The sequence below is a fragment of the Lemur catta genome, chromosome 20, assembly GCF_020740605.2.
Source record: "Lemur catta isolate mLemCat1 chromosome 20, mLemCat1.pri, whole genome shotgun sequence".
Lineage (NCBI taxonomy): Eukaryota > Metazoa > Chordata > Mammalia > Primates > Lemuridae > Lemur > Lemur catta.
The window spans coordinates 4971043-4986746 of NC_059147.1; the positions used below are offsets into that span (position 1 = coordinate 4971043).

The following is a 15704-nucleotide window of genomic DNA, read 5'->3' on the forward strand; positions in this document are numbered from 1 at the left end:
ACTATACAAACAAGGAATTTTCATCAGTTTTAACAAATACACCACTCCGGTGAGGGCTGCTGATAGTGGGGGCGGTTGTGTGTGTGGGAATAGAAGGTCTATAGGGACTCTACTTTCTGCTCACTTTTGCTATGAACCTGAAACTGCTCTAAGAAATAAAGCTTATGGCCGGGCGCGGTGGCTCACGCCTGTAATCCCAGCACTCTGGGAGGCCGGGGCGGGTGGATCGCTCGAGGTCAGGAGTTCGAGACCAGCCTGAGCAAGAGCGAGACCTTGTCTCTACTAAAAATAGAAAGAAATTATCTGGCCAACTAAAAATATATATAGAAAAAATTAGCCGGGCATGGTGGCGCATGCCTGTAGTCCCAGCTACTCGGGAGGCTGAGATAGGAGGATCGCTTGAGCCCAGGAGTTTGAGGTTGCTGTGAGCTAGGCTGACGCCAACGGCACTCACTGTAGCCCAGGCAACAAAGCGAGACTCTGTCTCAAAAAAAAAAAAAGAAACCTTATTAATTTAAAAACTGAAAAAAAAAAAAAAACACAACAAAAACCAGAAATCAGAGAAAGGCCAGCCAGTTCTCCCTCCTGCCCTGCGGAACCCAACAGTCACCCACCCCTGGACGGTCTGGGGTCCCCTCATCCATCCTGCTGAGAGCCAGGCCCTGGGAGCCCCAAAAAACACGGCCCAGCTGCTCCCGGGCGCTCACAGCCAGAGCAGCAGCAGTTCTCAGCCAGCTGCGCGTCACAGTCACAGGAGGAGACTAAAGCCGGCTGCGCCCAGGCTGCCCTCCAGACAGCTGAGTCACAGTCTCTGGGGGCGGGACCCAAGCGTCAGTGTTTTTTACAGTCCCTCAGGTGACTCGGGTGTGCAGTAGCAGGTTGGGAAGACTGGGAGACAGAGCCACACAAGCAGACACAACCCGTGGGGAAGTTCTGCAGGTGACCACGCTGAGGGCCCGTAAGGTGGCCTGGGAATGTGGAGAGGCCACTTTGGGGAGTGTGGGCTGAGGGAGGGCTCGGAGCATCTCAGGCAAAGCAGGTGGAAGGGGGACGTGTTTCTGCAGGGGACGCAGCGTGTACCTAGGCCGGAGGCCCAGGGAGGGCCTAGAGTCCACATCTGCCCCGAAGTACACGGGAGCCCCTGAAGGGGACGGATGTGACTCATTAGAGTGGGGCTTGGAGGACTGGCTTGACGGGGCCAGGCCTGGGGCCTCGAGGCCAGCGTGGTCCTGCACTGGTCGCTTGTCTCCAGGCCTGACAAGTTGAGGGCATGGCCATCTGTGTCCCTTGGCAAAAAGTAGGCTCTCCGTGAACTCTTCTTGGTTGACGTCATTTGCTTTTCAGGTCAGCGTGGTCCACACAGGCGTCCCAGAGGAAACAGCGGGGGGCGCACCAGGGAAGATGGGGCTGAGGGCCTGATTGTTCAAGTCTTCGCGGTGGAACAGCCACCGGTGCCAACTCTGAGACCAGTTACAGGGGACACAGGAGGGAGTATGGACAGCACAGAGCCGTAAGGCAAAGGGGTCCCAGGTGGTCCCTGTTCTCCTAGGAGCCAACTCCACCTACCCCCAGGCTGGCTCTTCCCAGGAATTGGCAGTTTTCTGGGGGTCTGAGGGAAAGACCTGCTTGGAGAGAGCCCCAGTTTGGGGGAGGAAGTCAGGAGCAGAGACTTGCTGGGAGATTCTTGGTCCACGGGGAGTCGGGGGGGCCTGGGTCCCCGTCACCAGGTCTACCCGGGGGAGGCGGGCCGGGTGCAGCCTTCAGCGGGAACTAGACCACACCATGGAAAAGCCACCTGGGGATCCCCAGCCCAGGCTGGAGGTTCGGGGGTGTCTGGCTGAGAGGGCTCTTCCTGGGAGGCCTGTCCTACCCCACAGGGTGTGTTGTTTTCTCCAGAGGAGGCATCTAGCACCCAGAACGCCCAAGCTGGGCAGGGCGGGTGTGAATCAGCTGGGGCCGGGGGTGGTGGCGCTGGAACGGGTGTGCTGTGGGGACAGTGCCCGGGCTGTGCTGCCCGCAGACCCAAGTTGAATCCAGAGCCTCAGTTTACTCCCTAGTGAAGTGAGGATTCAATAAGACATATGTGGACGTCACCTTGTGCACCAACAGGAACACGGCAGGCACTTGGCAAGTGGGAGCTGTGACTGCCCCAAGACGGAGCCTGGTGAGGTTGGCATGGCCCTGAAAACCCATAGCGTACCCAGGGTCCCCCAGTGGAAAGACCCGCTGACTCCAGGCAGCTGCACTGAAGGGGGAGTCTGACTTGTGTTGGGGTGGCGGGGTAGCCACCTAGGGGCGGAAGCAACCCACTAGAGAGGGGCGACAAGGGTGGCTGAGAAGTTGAGAGGAGGGAGTCTTGGGCTCCAAACGCGGAGGCCACGCACATCCTGGGGGCAGGCTCAGAGCCCCCCTACCAGTGAGCTTTGGCCAGAAGTCCAGGGCAGGATTCCAGCTCAGGGGCCAGGGTGCTAAAGACAGGCTCTGCCCAGGGGACTCCGGGCCGTAGGCTGAGCTCTCGTACCTTGGGCTGGGAAATGGCGAGATAGCACCAGCCACCAAACTTCACCCAGGACAGAGCCACCCGGGCTCTTAAAAGCCACCCCTGCCTCCGGGCTCCAGAGCAGCCTTGGCTGCTGGCTGGCTGCAGATCTGCCAGGAGCCATCCCTAGGGTCTCTGGGGAAGGTGCCCTCCTCTGGCATCCACACGGGCAACTTGCAGGGGCAACCAGGCAGCTGGGAAGAGCGTGTTGGGTTTTGTTTTGGAAGCCTGTGTGGACAGACAAGAAAAAGCAGCCTTTGTTGGGGAGGCTGACCCGGCTGGCGAGGCCGCTGTCCCTGGGCGTGGCTGTCTGCCTGTCTGGGAGCAGCGGGTGGGACTGTCAGGCCCTGCTGGGCAGGCTAGGGGCGACGGCTCCCTCCCTGCTGACGCGGTGCCCGCTGCACCCGAATCTGTTCACACGGCATCTGGACGGTTGGGCCAGCCCTGCCCTCCCCTGCTGGGGAAACTGAGACCCCACCACACTCTCATTTCAGGACGTGTGGCTGGATGACTGACTCACACATGGAACTTGGGGTGTGCTTTGCACTGTTGTCGATGCCACAGGGAGGTCAACGCATCCCTCAGGATGCAGGGTCAGGGGTCAGGCCTGTGCCCCAGGCCCAGGGGAGGAAACGAGGGCTTGTGTGTTTTCAGGCAGAACTGCTCAGAGAGACTTTGCCTTGTGACCGTGGAGGCCCAGTGGCAGGACCGCGCTGGACTGCAGAGGTGGGCAGAGCACGGGCCCAGCACAAGGACCTGGCCTCCAGGAAGGGGGCATTTGCCGTGTGGTGGAGACCTGGCACCCCTCATACCCAGCACCTGGAGGTGACTGGTCCGTGGGTGGCAGTGGTGTGATGTCCTGTCCTTGACAGCCTCAACAACGGCTCTGCGGCAGTCCTGGGCCCAGAGACATCTGTCTTCAAATCAGGAGCCTAGCAGGGGGACATCCCATCTAGGAGGTGGGGCCTTGCCCTGTGGGGTCCAGGTGGCAAAGTCCTGGAGTCCTCGCACGGCCCAGGCAGGGGGAAAGGCCACAAAATGTGGCTGGTATTGTGTCTCTGCAACCGCGGCCAATGGGGGTTCCAAACGGATGTAATTTGGTTTAGAGAGAAATGTGATTTAGAAGTACCAAGAAATATGACATTTCTTTTACCTCAAATGCCTCAGGTGGATTTGTACCTGTTGCAGCCATTTGACCAGGTTTCTTCACAGGTTGAGTGGTTTCTCGTGGCCAGGCCTTTGCTCACGTTGGCTTCCTCTCCCTCTGTGGCTGGCCCTACCCTGCCAGTCCCAGCCAGCCTTCTCCGGGAGCTTTCCTGGGGCCCGCGGATGCCATCATTCTCTCGTCTGCTTCCAGGCATGTGTATCCTCAGACACAGGAGGAACCCATGTGTCTGTCTTCACTCGTCCCAGTCTTGCCCCATCCAACAGGTTCTCCACTCCGCAGGTTGTCCCTTGTGTGAGTCCCTCGACTGGGACGCTCCTTCCGGAACCTGGCTAACTCCAGCTCCAGACAGCCGCAGCCAGGCCACGTGGGAGGGAATGAGCTTTCAGATGGTCCCATCACCCAGCCGAGTCCCCAGACTCATGGGGTAACAACAGGCCAGCCCCACAGAGCCCTTGCTACATTTCCAACCCACAGAAATGTGAGAGACGATGAATGATTATAGTTGCGGAAGCCCCTACATTTGGAGGTGATTTGTTACGCAGCCGCAGCTCTGCAGACCGACACCCTGCGCCTGCCCTGCCCTGGTCAGATGCTCACAGCACCCCACTTGTTTCTTCTTTGCACGTGGCACTGTTGTCATTTTGTCCATTTACGTGTGTTTGAGTAATCTCATTCCCCCACTAGGACGTAAGCCCCACGAGGGCAGGAACCTTGTCTGCTGTGCCCACCGTTCTGTCCCCAGCAGTGAGCACAGCGTCTGGCTCTCTGTTCAATACAAAACATGAGCCGTGAATGAATGAATGAATGAATGAAGCTGGTGAGAGGCAGGAGCCTGCCCCAGCGACCTAGAGGTGGAGTTCAAATGCTTCCAGGAACCTCCTGTTTGCTCCTGCTTGCAGGAAGCTCCGCGCTGGCAAGTGGCAGTGAGAGAGGCGGTGCTCCGGGAGGGTGGGGGGAAGGTGGCAGCCAAGGGCGTAACCGATAGCCAGCCCAGCAGGGAGAATTCCCGACTCCAGTGCTCTGCCTGACTCTGGTCCACCTGGTGGCTTCCTTCCTGTCTGGGGACCCTTTGGTCTCCGCCACTCTTCCAGACACACTTTGCTAATTCCTGCGGGGGGCAGGCCTGGGCCCACATGTCCACCTCCACCTGCCCAGCACCACCAGGGGTGGAAAGGTGCTGTCCCTCCGCAGGCTCCTGCAGCCCCTGGGCTGTGTCCTTTCACACCCACTCTCGAGTTCCTCCTCCAGGAAGCCTTCCAGGTTCCCCTTGTCACCTGTCACGTTAGGGCACAGGCACCTGTCAGTTCTATAAGTACCGCAGGCCCCACCAGCACCAGGGCAGCAGGCAGCTCCGGGGGTGAACAGCACACCGAGCAGGCACCCGCCAACGCCTTCCTCCGCCCCACAGCACAGCAACCTTCACTTCACGACAAGCCGCAGGGGCCTCTGCCGCCACCTCTCCTTATCTTCTCGCCCTGAGTTCTTCTCTGAGGTCCAGGCGGGTCACCCCCATATGCAGCGTAAGCTTCGTGGAGGCCTTGGCAGAGCACTTTGTTTGGGGTGAGTATCCTGTGCCCCATTCACAAGTCCAGGTTTTCTTCATTCTAGTTTTCCAGCGTGGTGGAAATGTTGGCCTGCTCCTGAGGCCACAGAACAAATGAACTGACATTGACCTTCTGCATTTCTTGAAACAGCTTCCGTGCCCTTCGGACATCCCGGGAGTCACACTCCCTACTCTACCCTGCTGCCCCGCTCTGGCCTGGGTAATCCTTCACGGAGGCCCGCGGGGAGCGAGGGAGGCAGAGTGTTCTCAGAACCAAGGGAGTGCTGGTCCCTGGCTCCGTCTACAGGTGACGATGCAGGTGGCGGAAGCTGGAGGGCGGTGTCAGTGACTGATCTGGGACCAGCCAGGGCGCGCAAACCCAGCGCCCTCCAGCGTCCTCCACGTAACTCTGCTGGGTGGCCCGCTCTGTGCCTCCCTGCACAAGGGCTGCTGGGCCACAAGCCGCCATTGCATGTCGGGACCTGAGAGCCCCCATGTCCTGGCCCCCGCACCTCTGGGGCACGCAAGTGCTTGTGAAATGACTCCCCCTGGAGGCCCCTTGGCCCAGGTCATCAGTGATGACGCAGGGCTGAGTCACCTATTTTCCTGGAGGAGCTTCTTAGAAAGGGCTGGGCCCTGCCCTCCCCAGGTAGCTTCCAGCACCCCGCCCCCCCGCACCTGTCTTCCACAGAGAGAGCCGCTCTCCCGCCCTCCCAGTCGGGACTTCCGCTTGCCCGGGCTTGCAGCAGCAGGGATGGCTTGGGAGGGGCCACGGGATCTCTGGCCTGGGGCCGTCTCTAGGGAGCCTCAGCATGTGGGCACGGAAGGGACTCAGCGCCTTTTTGGGCAGCAGAGGAGACCGAGGCACAGAGAGCAGGGTTTCTCTCTGATGCGTCCCTCACCGCACCTCTCTTGTCCAGCGTCCCCCCACAGCCCGCACTAGCAGGTGTCGACTGGAGGCCGTGCAGAAGGGTGGACGCAGATCAGACTGGGAGCCGGCACCGGCCCAGGGACCGCACATCCGAAGGCTGGTCAGCCACACATGAAGGAGCCTGGGGCAAAGGACTCTGCCCCAGGGCTGGCATTAACCAAGCCAGTCTGACTTGGACCACACTGAAGAATACCTAGGGACTGGGGCTGAGAGCAAGAGGAGACCAGCAGACACCAGAGATCCTGGAGCCAAGGCTGCTGCTGTCCCCGTACCACCGCAGGCAGCTCTGGACCCCGAGTCCTGATGGGTCACAACTGGGCTCTCCCCCACCCCCACTACGGCTGCCATCTTGGCCACCGCCTCCAAATATACACAGCTGTGTACACTGTTTCCCTTTTTTTTTTTTTTTTTACATTTTAGAGTTTTACATTTAGACAGGACCTATTTTTAGTTAATTTTTGTATTTGGTGTGAGTATGGTTGGAGGTTCATTTTTGGGTTTATGGATTGTATTGGTTTTTTATGCTGCACAATAAATGAACCCAAACTTAGCAGCTTAACACGTTTATGACATCACAGTTCCTGTGGGTCAGGAGCCTGGGCACGGCTTAGCCACGTCCTCTCCTGAGGGTCTCCCCAGGCTGTACCTGGTATTGCTGGGCTGTGTTCTCATCTGAAGGCTTGACTGGAGAGAATCCATCTGCAAGCTCATTCAGTTGGTGGTGGAATTCATTTCCTTGCAGCTAGAGGACTGAGGGCCCAGCTCCTAGAGGTGTCCTGCAATTCCTTGACATGTGGGCTTCCCACACACGACTGCTTCTTGTCAAGCCAGGAAGGCCAGTCCAGAGCAGTTGGCTAGCAAGACAGAATCTTAAATAAGGTGACGCAATCATGAGGACAACATCCCATAGCTTGCCATATCCCACTGATTAGAAGCAAGTCACACTCAAGGGGCAGGGACTTCCACAACGATGGAACCTTGGCTCTAGGATCTCTGGTCTCCACTGGTCTCCTCTTGCTCTCAGGCCCAGTCCCTACATATTCTTCAGTGTGGTCCAAGTCAGACTGGCTTAGATAATGCCAGCCCTGGGGCAGAGTCCTTTGCCCCAGGCTCCTTCATGTGTGGCTGACCAGCCTTTGGATGGGCGGTCCCTGGGCTGGTGCCGGCTCCCAGTCTGATCTGTGTCCACCCTTCTGCACATCCTCCAGTCGACACCTGCTAGTGCGGGCTGTGGGGGGACGCTGGACAAGAGAGGCAGGGGCCATCACGGGATCTGAGATTCTGCCTGCTGCATGGACGTACCATTTGCTGAAAAGACTATCTTTCCTCCATTGAATTGTCTTTATACTTCTGCAAAAAATCAATCGCTCATATTTGTGTGAGCACATTTCTGGACACCACCTTCTATTCAACTGATCTACGTGTCCATCCCTTTGCCACTAACACGACGTCCTGATGACTGTAGCTTGTGCTGCATTCTATCAGCAAATCGTGTTCCAACTGGGCTGTTCTTTTTCGCAACTGATTTTAGGTATTCTAGGTCCTTTGCTGTTTCGTATACATTTTAGAATTGGTTTACAAATTTTTGTTAAAAAAATCCTGCTGGAATTTTGATTGGGATTGCTTTGAACCTATAGAAGTGAGTAAAAATTTTGAGTCAAGATTTAAAAAGTGACTTGAGTTTACATGTGAAAAACTCTAGATTTCCAGGTTTTCTTGGGAAATGAGAAAATGGAGCAGCAGCAGGCCTGTGACCCTACAGGTCCATGACCAGATGACCAGCTCTCGTCCTGCCCAGCAGGTGGGCCATGTCCCAGTGCACCTGCTGTCCTCTTGCCCACCCACGGTGGCTCATGTGCCACACTCTCTCTCTCTGTTCACTGTCGCCTGCCTGGGCCTCTCAGGCCCTAGAGTTGGTGGCTCCTGTGCTAGCCTCTCTGTGCTGTAACTTAGGGGCAGGATGCTCTCCCTCCACTCTTGGCCTGGCTAATAGCTTCTCATCGTGCAAAACTCAGGGCCCCAAGAGGCCTCCCAGACCCAAGCGAGGTGAGGACCCCAGGCTTGTGATCTTGTAGCTCCCGGAGCTGCTCCTCCTAAGTCCTCACCCCAGGAGGACGATGTCTGTTTCTCCCAGTGAGTTCCATGAGGCGAGGACCAGGCCTTTTGGTCACTGCTGCATCTCCAGTGACTGCCGCAGAGTCTGGCACATAGTAGATGCTCAATAAACATTCAAAGGCTCAATGAGCCTTTTCCCAGGCTGCAGCTCAGGAGCCTTTAAGTAGTTCCCCATGTCCTTCCCCCCTCGCCCCGTCTTGGCCTCCTTGTTTGAAGATGTGCCTGTGAAAATGACAAAGTGGGACACTCATGTTCTTGGCCTGGAAACTGCTCCCTTCTAACAGGACAAACAAGCTCCTTGGAGCCTGGGACAGGCTTTGGCTGGAAACCCAGGACACTGTCTCCTTGCACGGCCCTGAGGGCTCTTGCTCCTTTTCTTTCTTTCCTTTTTCAGCTTTAATCATTTAAAAAAATTAAAGCATTATTTACATACATTAAAATGCACAAGTCCTAGTTGTCCAGTGTTCTGACAAGTGTATACACCCACATAACCCCCACTCACAGCTACACATGGGACTTTTCCACCATCCCAGGAAGTTCCCTCTTGCCCCTCTCCTCCCGACCACTTTCTGATTGCTGTTCCCATATAGTAATAGTTTCGCCTGTTCTGGAACTTCATATAAATGGAATCATACAGTGTATACTCTTTGTGTCTGGCTTCTGTTTTTAATTTTTTTTTTGTTGTCCAGGCTGTTGTCCAGGCTGCAGTGCAGTAGCATCATCACAGCTCACTGCAGCCTCAAACTCCTGGGCTAAAGCGATCCTCCTGCCTCAGCCTCCCCAGTAGTTGGGACTACAGGCATGCACCACCACACCTGGCTAATTTTTTTATTTTTTGTAGACAGGGTCTTGCTATGTCACCCAGGCTGGTCTCAAACTCCTAGCCTTAAGCACTTCTCTCACCTTGGCCTCCCAAAGTGCTGGGATTCCAGGCGTGAGCCACCGTGCGAGGCCCTGGTCCAGCTTCTTAGACGCAACACCATGCCTGTGCGATTCGTCCACAGGGTTGCCTCTGGGTATGGTCTGAATGCCGTATGTACGTGCGGGTCTGAGTATCTGCTGAGGGCTGTTCCACTGCATGCATGTTCCACCATGTGGATGTTCCACCGTTAGCTAATTCGCTCATCTACCTGTTGCATACTTTGATTACTTCCAGCTTTGGCTATTAGGGAGAGGGCTGCTATACACATTCTTGTACAGTCTTTGTTTTGTGGACATATGTTTTCATCCTCTTAGGTAGACACCTAGGAGGTGCTGGGTCAATATGTGTGCAGCTTTGTTTTCTAAGGAGGCCTGGGCTTGTTCTTCCTGCTCTTGGCTGCTTCTGCTCTGCGTGACAAGAGGAAATTCCAGGCATGGGAAAAGGGTAGAGCTGCAGGCCTTGGGGGGCAGGGCTTGTCCTCAGATGCTCCCTGAGACCTGGGGGAGCCAGAACGGTGACTGGGGCTAGACTGGGGCTCAGCAGAAAGGGAGAGAGTGTCGCAGTGACAGCAGTGACAGCAGTGACAGCGGTCCGACGCCTGGTGCCAGGCCTGGCTTTCTGCAGACGCTGTCGGTGCTCCTGAGAGATTTGCCTGTGGCTCCAGCCTGGTTGGGAGGGTGCCTGTTCTTGCAACCAGAAGTTTCTTGGCAAAAAATTGAAGTGCGAGGTGCCGCCCTGCTGACTGCCCCGACGCTCACTCACCCAGCACGAGGGAGGGAGATGCCGGCCAGGTCAGTGACCAAAGCCACAGCTCCACGAGGGCCCAGGCCGCGCTGCATGGTTCAGGGCTGTGTGCTCCCTGCGCCCGAACATAGACGCTGTCCCAGGATCAACAGCAGTGGCTGCTGCACTCGGGGTGGGGGCGCGGCTCCTCGGGAGACTTCCTGGAGGAGGTGGCTTGGAGCTGATGCCAGAGAACTCTCTCTCCAGTCTCACAGTGCTTTTACCTCCATGGGTCTCACAGCCGTCCAGTCCATCACAGTGTGGGGACTCTTACGTATGTGTCACCTAGTGGGACACTGACACCCAGAGGGGGGAAGGGACACGACCACGGGAGCCCACAGCGCAGCTGGGACCCGCACTGGGGAGTCTTTGGCTGTGGGCGGCAGGAGGAGGGACTTCCACCCTCGGTGCCTGTCAACCACCCTCCCGAGGGGACCTGGAAGCAGTTTCCACTCCGGACAGGCGGTTGCCGTGACCCAGGGCATGGCGGGTGACGAGGAGCACCTTCCTCCGGGAAGCCTGGGACGCAGGCCACATGCACGGCCATTGTCCAGCTGTTCCAACTGAAAACCTTGAAACCACCTCCTTTTTGCTGCTTTCCTCTCATCCACCAACTGGGCACGTGGTTCTGACAATTTCATACACTTTTTAAAGAAAAGAAAAGAAAATTGGTCTTTTTCTTGGAAAGCCGTGTCTGGTTGGTTCTCTGTAGATGAGCTCGTGGGGGTTCCTCTTGGCGCCCCTTGGCGGGAAGTCAGAGCCCCGGGGGAGCGGCCCCCGCTCTGGGCCTTGGTGGGTCTGAGCACTTCAAAGGCTGCGGGCAGGCGGGGGGCGCAGGTTTCTCCTCAGCCCAGCAGTCAGGTGTCTCCTGCAGTCGGGTGTCCCCTGCAGTCAGGTGTGCCCCACGCAGGTGTCCCCTGCAGTCAGGTGTCCCCCACGCAGGTGTCCCCTGCAATCAGGTGTCTCCTACAGTCAGGTGTCCCCCACGCAGGTGTCCCCTGAAGTCAGGTGTCCCCTGCAGTCAGGTGTCCCCTGAAGTCAGGTGTCCCCTGCAATCAGGTGTCCCCCACGCAGGTGTCCCCTGAAGTCAGGTGTCCCCTGCAATCAGGTGTCCCCTGTAATCAGGTGTCCCCTGCAGTCAGGTGTGCCCTGCAGTCAGGTGTCCCCCACGCAAGTGTCCCCTGCAGTCAGGTGTCCCCCATGCAAGTGTCCCCTGCAGTCAGGTGTCCCCTGCAGTCAGGTGTCCCCCGTGCAGGTGTCCCCTGCAGTCAGGTGTCTCCTACAGTCAGGTGTCCCCCACGCAGGTGTCCCCTGCAATCAGGTGTCTCCTACAGTCAGGTGTCCCCCACGCAGGTGTGCCCTGCAGTCAGGTGTCCCTTGCAGTCAGGTGTCCCCCAAGCAGGTGCCCTGGAGCCTCTGTGTTTTAAAAGGGCCTGCCCTCCCTGTGCAGCGGGAAGCGGAGTGGAGCCTTTCTGAAGCCCATTAGAAGCCGAGGCTGCAGCTACCGTGGAGGGAGGCGGGGACTGAGGGGCACGAGGGAGCCGAGATGCTCCTTCCTCTCCTGGGTCCTGGACACGGTGTCCGGGTTGTGAGCGCGCAGCGAGCTGGCTGCTCACGACGTGGGGGTGCCAGCCACACCTCAGGCAAGGCCACAGAAGGAAAGGGAACCAGCCCCTCCTCAACTGCACAGAGCTCGCCGGATATAAACGGACAACGGTGTCATCTGGCCAAGCAGGGTGACAAAGTGCACAGACAGGGGAAACTGAGGCTCTGAGTAGCTACAGGATCCTCTTGAACAGAAGTCATAAATACATTAGGTCACGATTAGGAATGAATCTTTGCCCATAAAACAAGCCAACGTGTCTTTTCCCAGAAAGGAACCAGATGCCTTTTCCTGCCACCAGAGCGGGGCGTGACCCGCGCAGCCACAGGCGGGAGGACGGACTCGCCCGGCTCTTCAGGGAGGCACAAGTGGGGCCAGAGGCGCCGCCCGGGGTCCTCGCGGAGGAGCCAGCCCAGCCTGAGGGCTCAGGCAGACTCAGCCGTGGCCATTTGGCCCCAGGCAGCATGTGCCACCCTGGGCCCCACACGCTGTGACGGGCTGGGCCTCCCAGAAGGGGCGCCTGGGCGCTCAGCGTGCCGCTGCATCAGGGAGGCGCCGGCCGCTGCAGGGGTCGGGCTGAGCGACTGGAGACTCGGGCTGCCCTCCTGTCCCAACGGTCAGCGGGGGCGGGAGGCAGAGTGGTGACAAGGCACAGGAACGCAGACAGGGGAAGGGCTTTTCCAGAACAGACTGTTTACCCGCCGGCCTCCCCCCGTCCCCCCCGGGGGACAGAAGGCAGAACACAGCCTTTAGGATCTAGCCAAACCCTCTTCCCTGACCTCTCCAGCCTCAAGAAACTTCTGAGTTCCCTGGAGAAAATCTCCCCGCCGAGGCCCTCCTTTCCCTCTGCTGTCCCCCTCAGGAGTGGGCCTATCCCCAGCCCCGGCCTCCCCAGCCTGCCTCATTTGCTCCACCCTGGGGACACTCCAGTGCTGCCCCTGCCCAGGGGCCCTGCCAGGCCCCACAGTGGCCCTTCCCGCCACCCACTTGGTATTCAGCAGCATGAACAGAGGCTTGGTGACCTCCGCGGATGAACACGTGCCCGCCTGGCTATGGCTTCCTGAGCCAGTCCATGGAGGGACAGAGTGGAGACCCAGGTTCAAGTTTTGGCTCTGCGGATCACAGAATGACCCCGCCTCAGTTTCCTCACCTACTGCACTGGGCTGCTGCAGAAATGGGTTCAAACGAGAAGACGGTGAGCGGGTCTGGCTGGGACTGGGGTTCCCTGAAGCCCGCACCTGCGAACAAACCACGTGGCCTGGGTCTTCGGCCCGGGAAGGTGCTGGAAAAGGGCAGGTCTTAGTCATTCATGCTGGGGCTGGTCCTCAGGCTCCAGCCCCAGACCCGGGGTGAAGTTTTCCTGCTGATCAAAATGCCAAGCCCCGAGTGGGGATATTAATTCTGATAAACCTGAGGGTGGCAGATGAATCCAAACCTGAGCACAGGGACGTCTGGGGTAGGCGACCGCGTCGGCGGAGGCCACTTCTGTGGTGGGCAAGGGCCTCTCCCTACCTGCTGTCCTTGCACCCTGTCAGGGCAGGATTCCAGGAGGGAGGGACCAGGTGACTCTGGCGGTCACTCTCCACTGTCCCCGCCCCTGCAGGTGCATGACACCTGGCTGGTCCTCGACGCCAAAGTCCTGGGCTGGGGGTAAACCGGAGGTGTTGGACAACTGGAAAATGCTTGCAGGAAAACACGCTGGTGTCCTCTGCGGAGGCAGTGGACAGAACTGACGCGGCAATAAGACCCAGATCCGGTCTGGCCTCCCCTGATGGCTGACGGTCGTGGGCAGCCCCCCAGCCAGGCCTCCGGACACACCGCGCACGGGGGCTTCTCCACCGCGTGGTCTCCTCCTGCCCTTCCCGCCGGCGTGGCTGCCTCCCAGGCCCGTGAGCCCCGTGGGACAGCGATGCGCTTTGTGGGTGTCCGACGCTGAGTGCAGTGCGACCGCTTAGTGGGAGCAGCTTGCACGCTCAGTGAGTGCAGTCGCTCCCTGCCCTCTCTGCTTCTTGCTCAGAAACCACCCCCAGATGCGATCCCAGCCAGCTTCTGCCAGGGAGTGAGGACGCACCGCGGCGCTGGGGTCGGGAGGGACAACCAAAGCCAAGGCTGGCGCCCAGGACACAGGAGCCGAAAGGCGTCGTCCTCTGGCTCCATCAGCTCCTTGCGCCCCTCTGCACCCGGCCCCTGCAGCGTCCTAGACTGGAAACCACCAAAGGCCAGATGAGGCCCTGAGGGACGTTTACTTGGACCTCGTGCATTCTAAGCGGACGATGACAGGCCTCTCAGGCTCAAAGGGGCCGTCCTACTTGTGGGCTGTCAGGAGAGGGAAGGACTCTCCTGGGGCCAGGCCGATGTCTTGGGAGTCAGCCCAGGTTGCAGCCATTCTTTAGTGGGGTGGTGGCTCGCAACCTCGAGGGCAGAGTGGGATCACCTGGGGATCGGCACAAACTACAACGTCCGAGATTCTGGTCTCCGGGGCCTGGCGTGTGGCCGGGCACGAGCACCGTGACAGGGCTCCCTCCCAGGGGTTTGATGGACAGCCAGCATTGAGACCACCCGCTGTAAGGGCAGTGGCATCTCTCCCACCACAGATGAGGAACCCGCGGCTTTGAGAGGCTGAGTAACTTTCTCAAGGTCGAGCAGCAGTGCCAGAGCAGGTGACGCTCACCCAGGGGCTGGCCACACGTGGGGCCCTTCAGAAAAGAGGCCATTCCCGCTGTCTTCTACCTTCCCCCAGCACTGGGCCCTGCACACAGTGGCTGCTCAAGGACAGTGGTGGACAGGGCATGGGGACGGGGGATGGGGCCTGGGCTCCAGCCTGCCTCTGCTGCTCAGCCGCCGGCCGGGCCCCTCAGCCTGGCCGCAGGAGCCAGAGTGAGTGCCCAGCCCTCCGGAGGAGCTGGCAAGCGGAGAGGGGAGTGGAGAGACAGACACTTTGGTTTGAGGAAATCATGTGAGCAAAACAGCATCTGCAGCGCCCTGGGGCAGCTGCGGGAGGCCCCCTTCTTCCTGCTGCCCTTTTTGGAGGCTGAAACCTTAGACTGATCCTGGAGCCAGACAGGCGGGCAGACAAGCACATTCTTTTCAGGGGAGGCTGCCCCCTCCTCTCGCTGGGGACAGTGGGGAGGGCAGAGCCTGCCCAGGCCTGACCCCAGGCTGGGTTTCTGGCTGCGGGGCCAAGCTGGGTCCCCTGGGGAATGGGGGCGGGTGAGGAAAGCCCCTAAGGCTGGAGGCTGCGGTCTGCAGCCCCGTGCCTGGCAGGGAAAGCCACCGCGCAGCAGGGGTGGGAGGGGCTGTGGGTACTCCGGCAGCTCGGGGCAAATCCCTGCCCGCCCGGCACCACGGTGTCAAGGGGACGGAGCCCGCGTTGGGAGAAAGGCTGCCCTGGGTGTTCAGAGCCGTCACGGGCCGGTCACTGATCTGCGTCCCTCCAGTGGGGCGGACCCTCCCGACAGCTTCCGCAGCTCCGCTCCACCTTGTCTCTTCAGCAGTGGCCCTGGCGTCTCCCACGGCAACAGGGCGGACGCCCCGCACAGGCGGGGGCGCTTCCTTCCCCAGCCTCCTCGACCTCCGTCCCTCACAGACCCTCAATTCTTTTCTTGGGGGCGTGGGGGGTCCCTCCTTAGGTGCCATCCTGGCTGCTGAGTCACCTCTGAGGGAGTTTTGCTTTTTGGGGAGGTGGGATGGCCCAGTGGAATGCGAACCCCGACTCAGGGACGCGTTAGCTTTGACCACTGCAAGTTCCTAGCGTCTCTGCCCAATTCCCCCCACAACACGGAGACACAGCACCCGCTCAGGGGACTGTCGTGAGGGTTAAATGAGAGGAAACCGTGCCTGGCACATACAGGACGCGGGCTCGGTGGGGGCCGCCAGGACTCACTGTCCTGGCACCGTGTGGGCAGGCAGTGGGCGAGCCTCCCCTGTCCTCTCTCCTGGGCGCCAGCCTTGTCAGGGGAACAGTGCCCTCTGCAGGCCACCGCCGGGCTCCCACAGCCCTGCTGGGCACTGACCCGAGCGCACCCTCCTGCTGGCCGGCAGGGACAGAGCAGCACACTCAGAACCCGGAAGATGCAGCCCCTGAGCTCGGGCCAGCAGAG

General features: G+C 59.2%; 1 long non-coding RNA gene across 6 annotated transcripts; it reads left to right on the forward strand.

The window, feature by feature from the left end:
- The first annotated feature begins 835 nt into the window (after positions 1-835).
- Positions 836-8728, forward strand: LOC123625114. 6 transcript variants are annotated; one of them, XR_006730363.1, is made up of 5 exons: positions 836-939; positions 1345-4630; positions 5116-5267; positions 5402-5470; positions 5558-8728. It is a non-coding gene; the product is annotated as an uncharacterized LOC123625114 (long non-coding RNA). The 6 variants fall into 6 exon arrangements; XR_006730360.1 differs by having other exon boundaries at positions 1345-3364; positions 3752-4630; positions 5402-8728; XR_006730362.1 differs by having other exon boundaries at positions 1345-3265; positions 3752-4630; positions 5402-8728.
- Positions 8729-15704: the final 6976 nt, after the last annotated feature.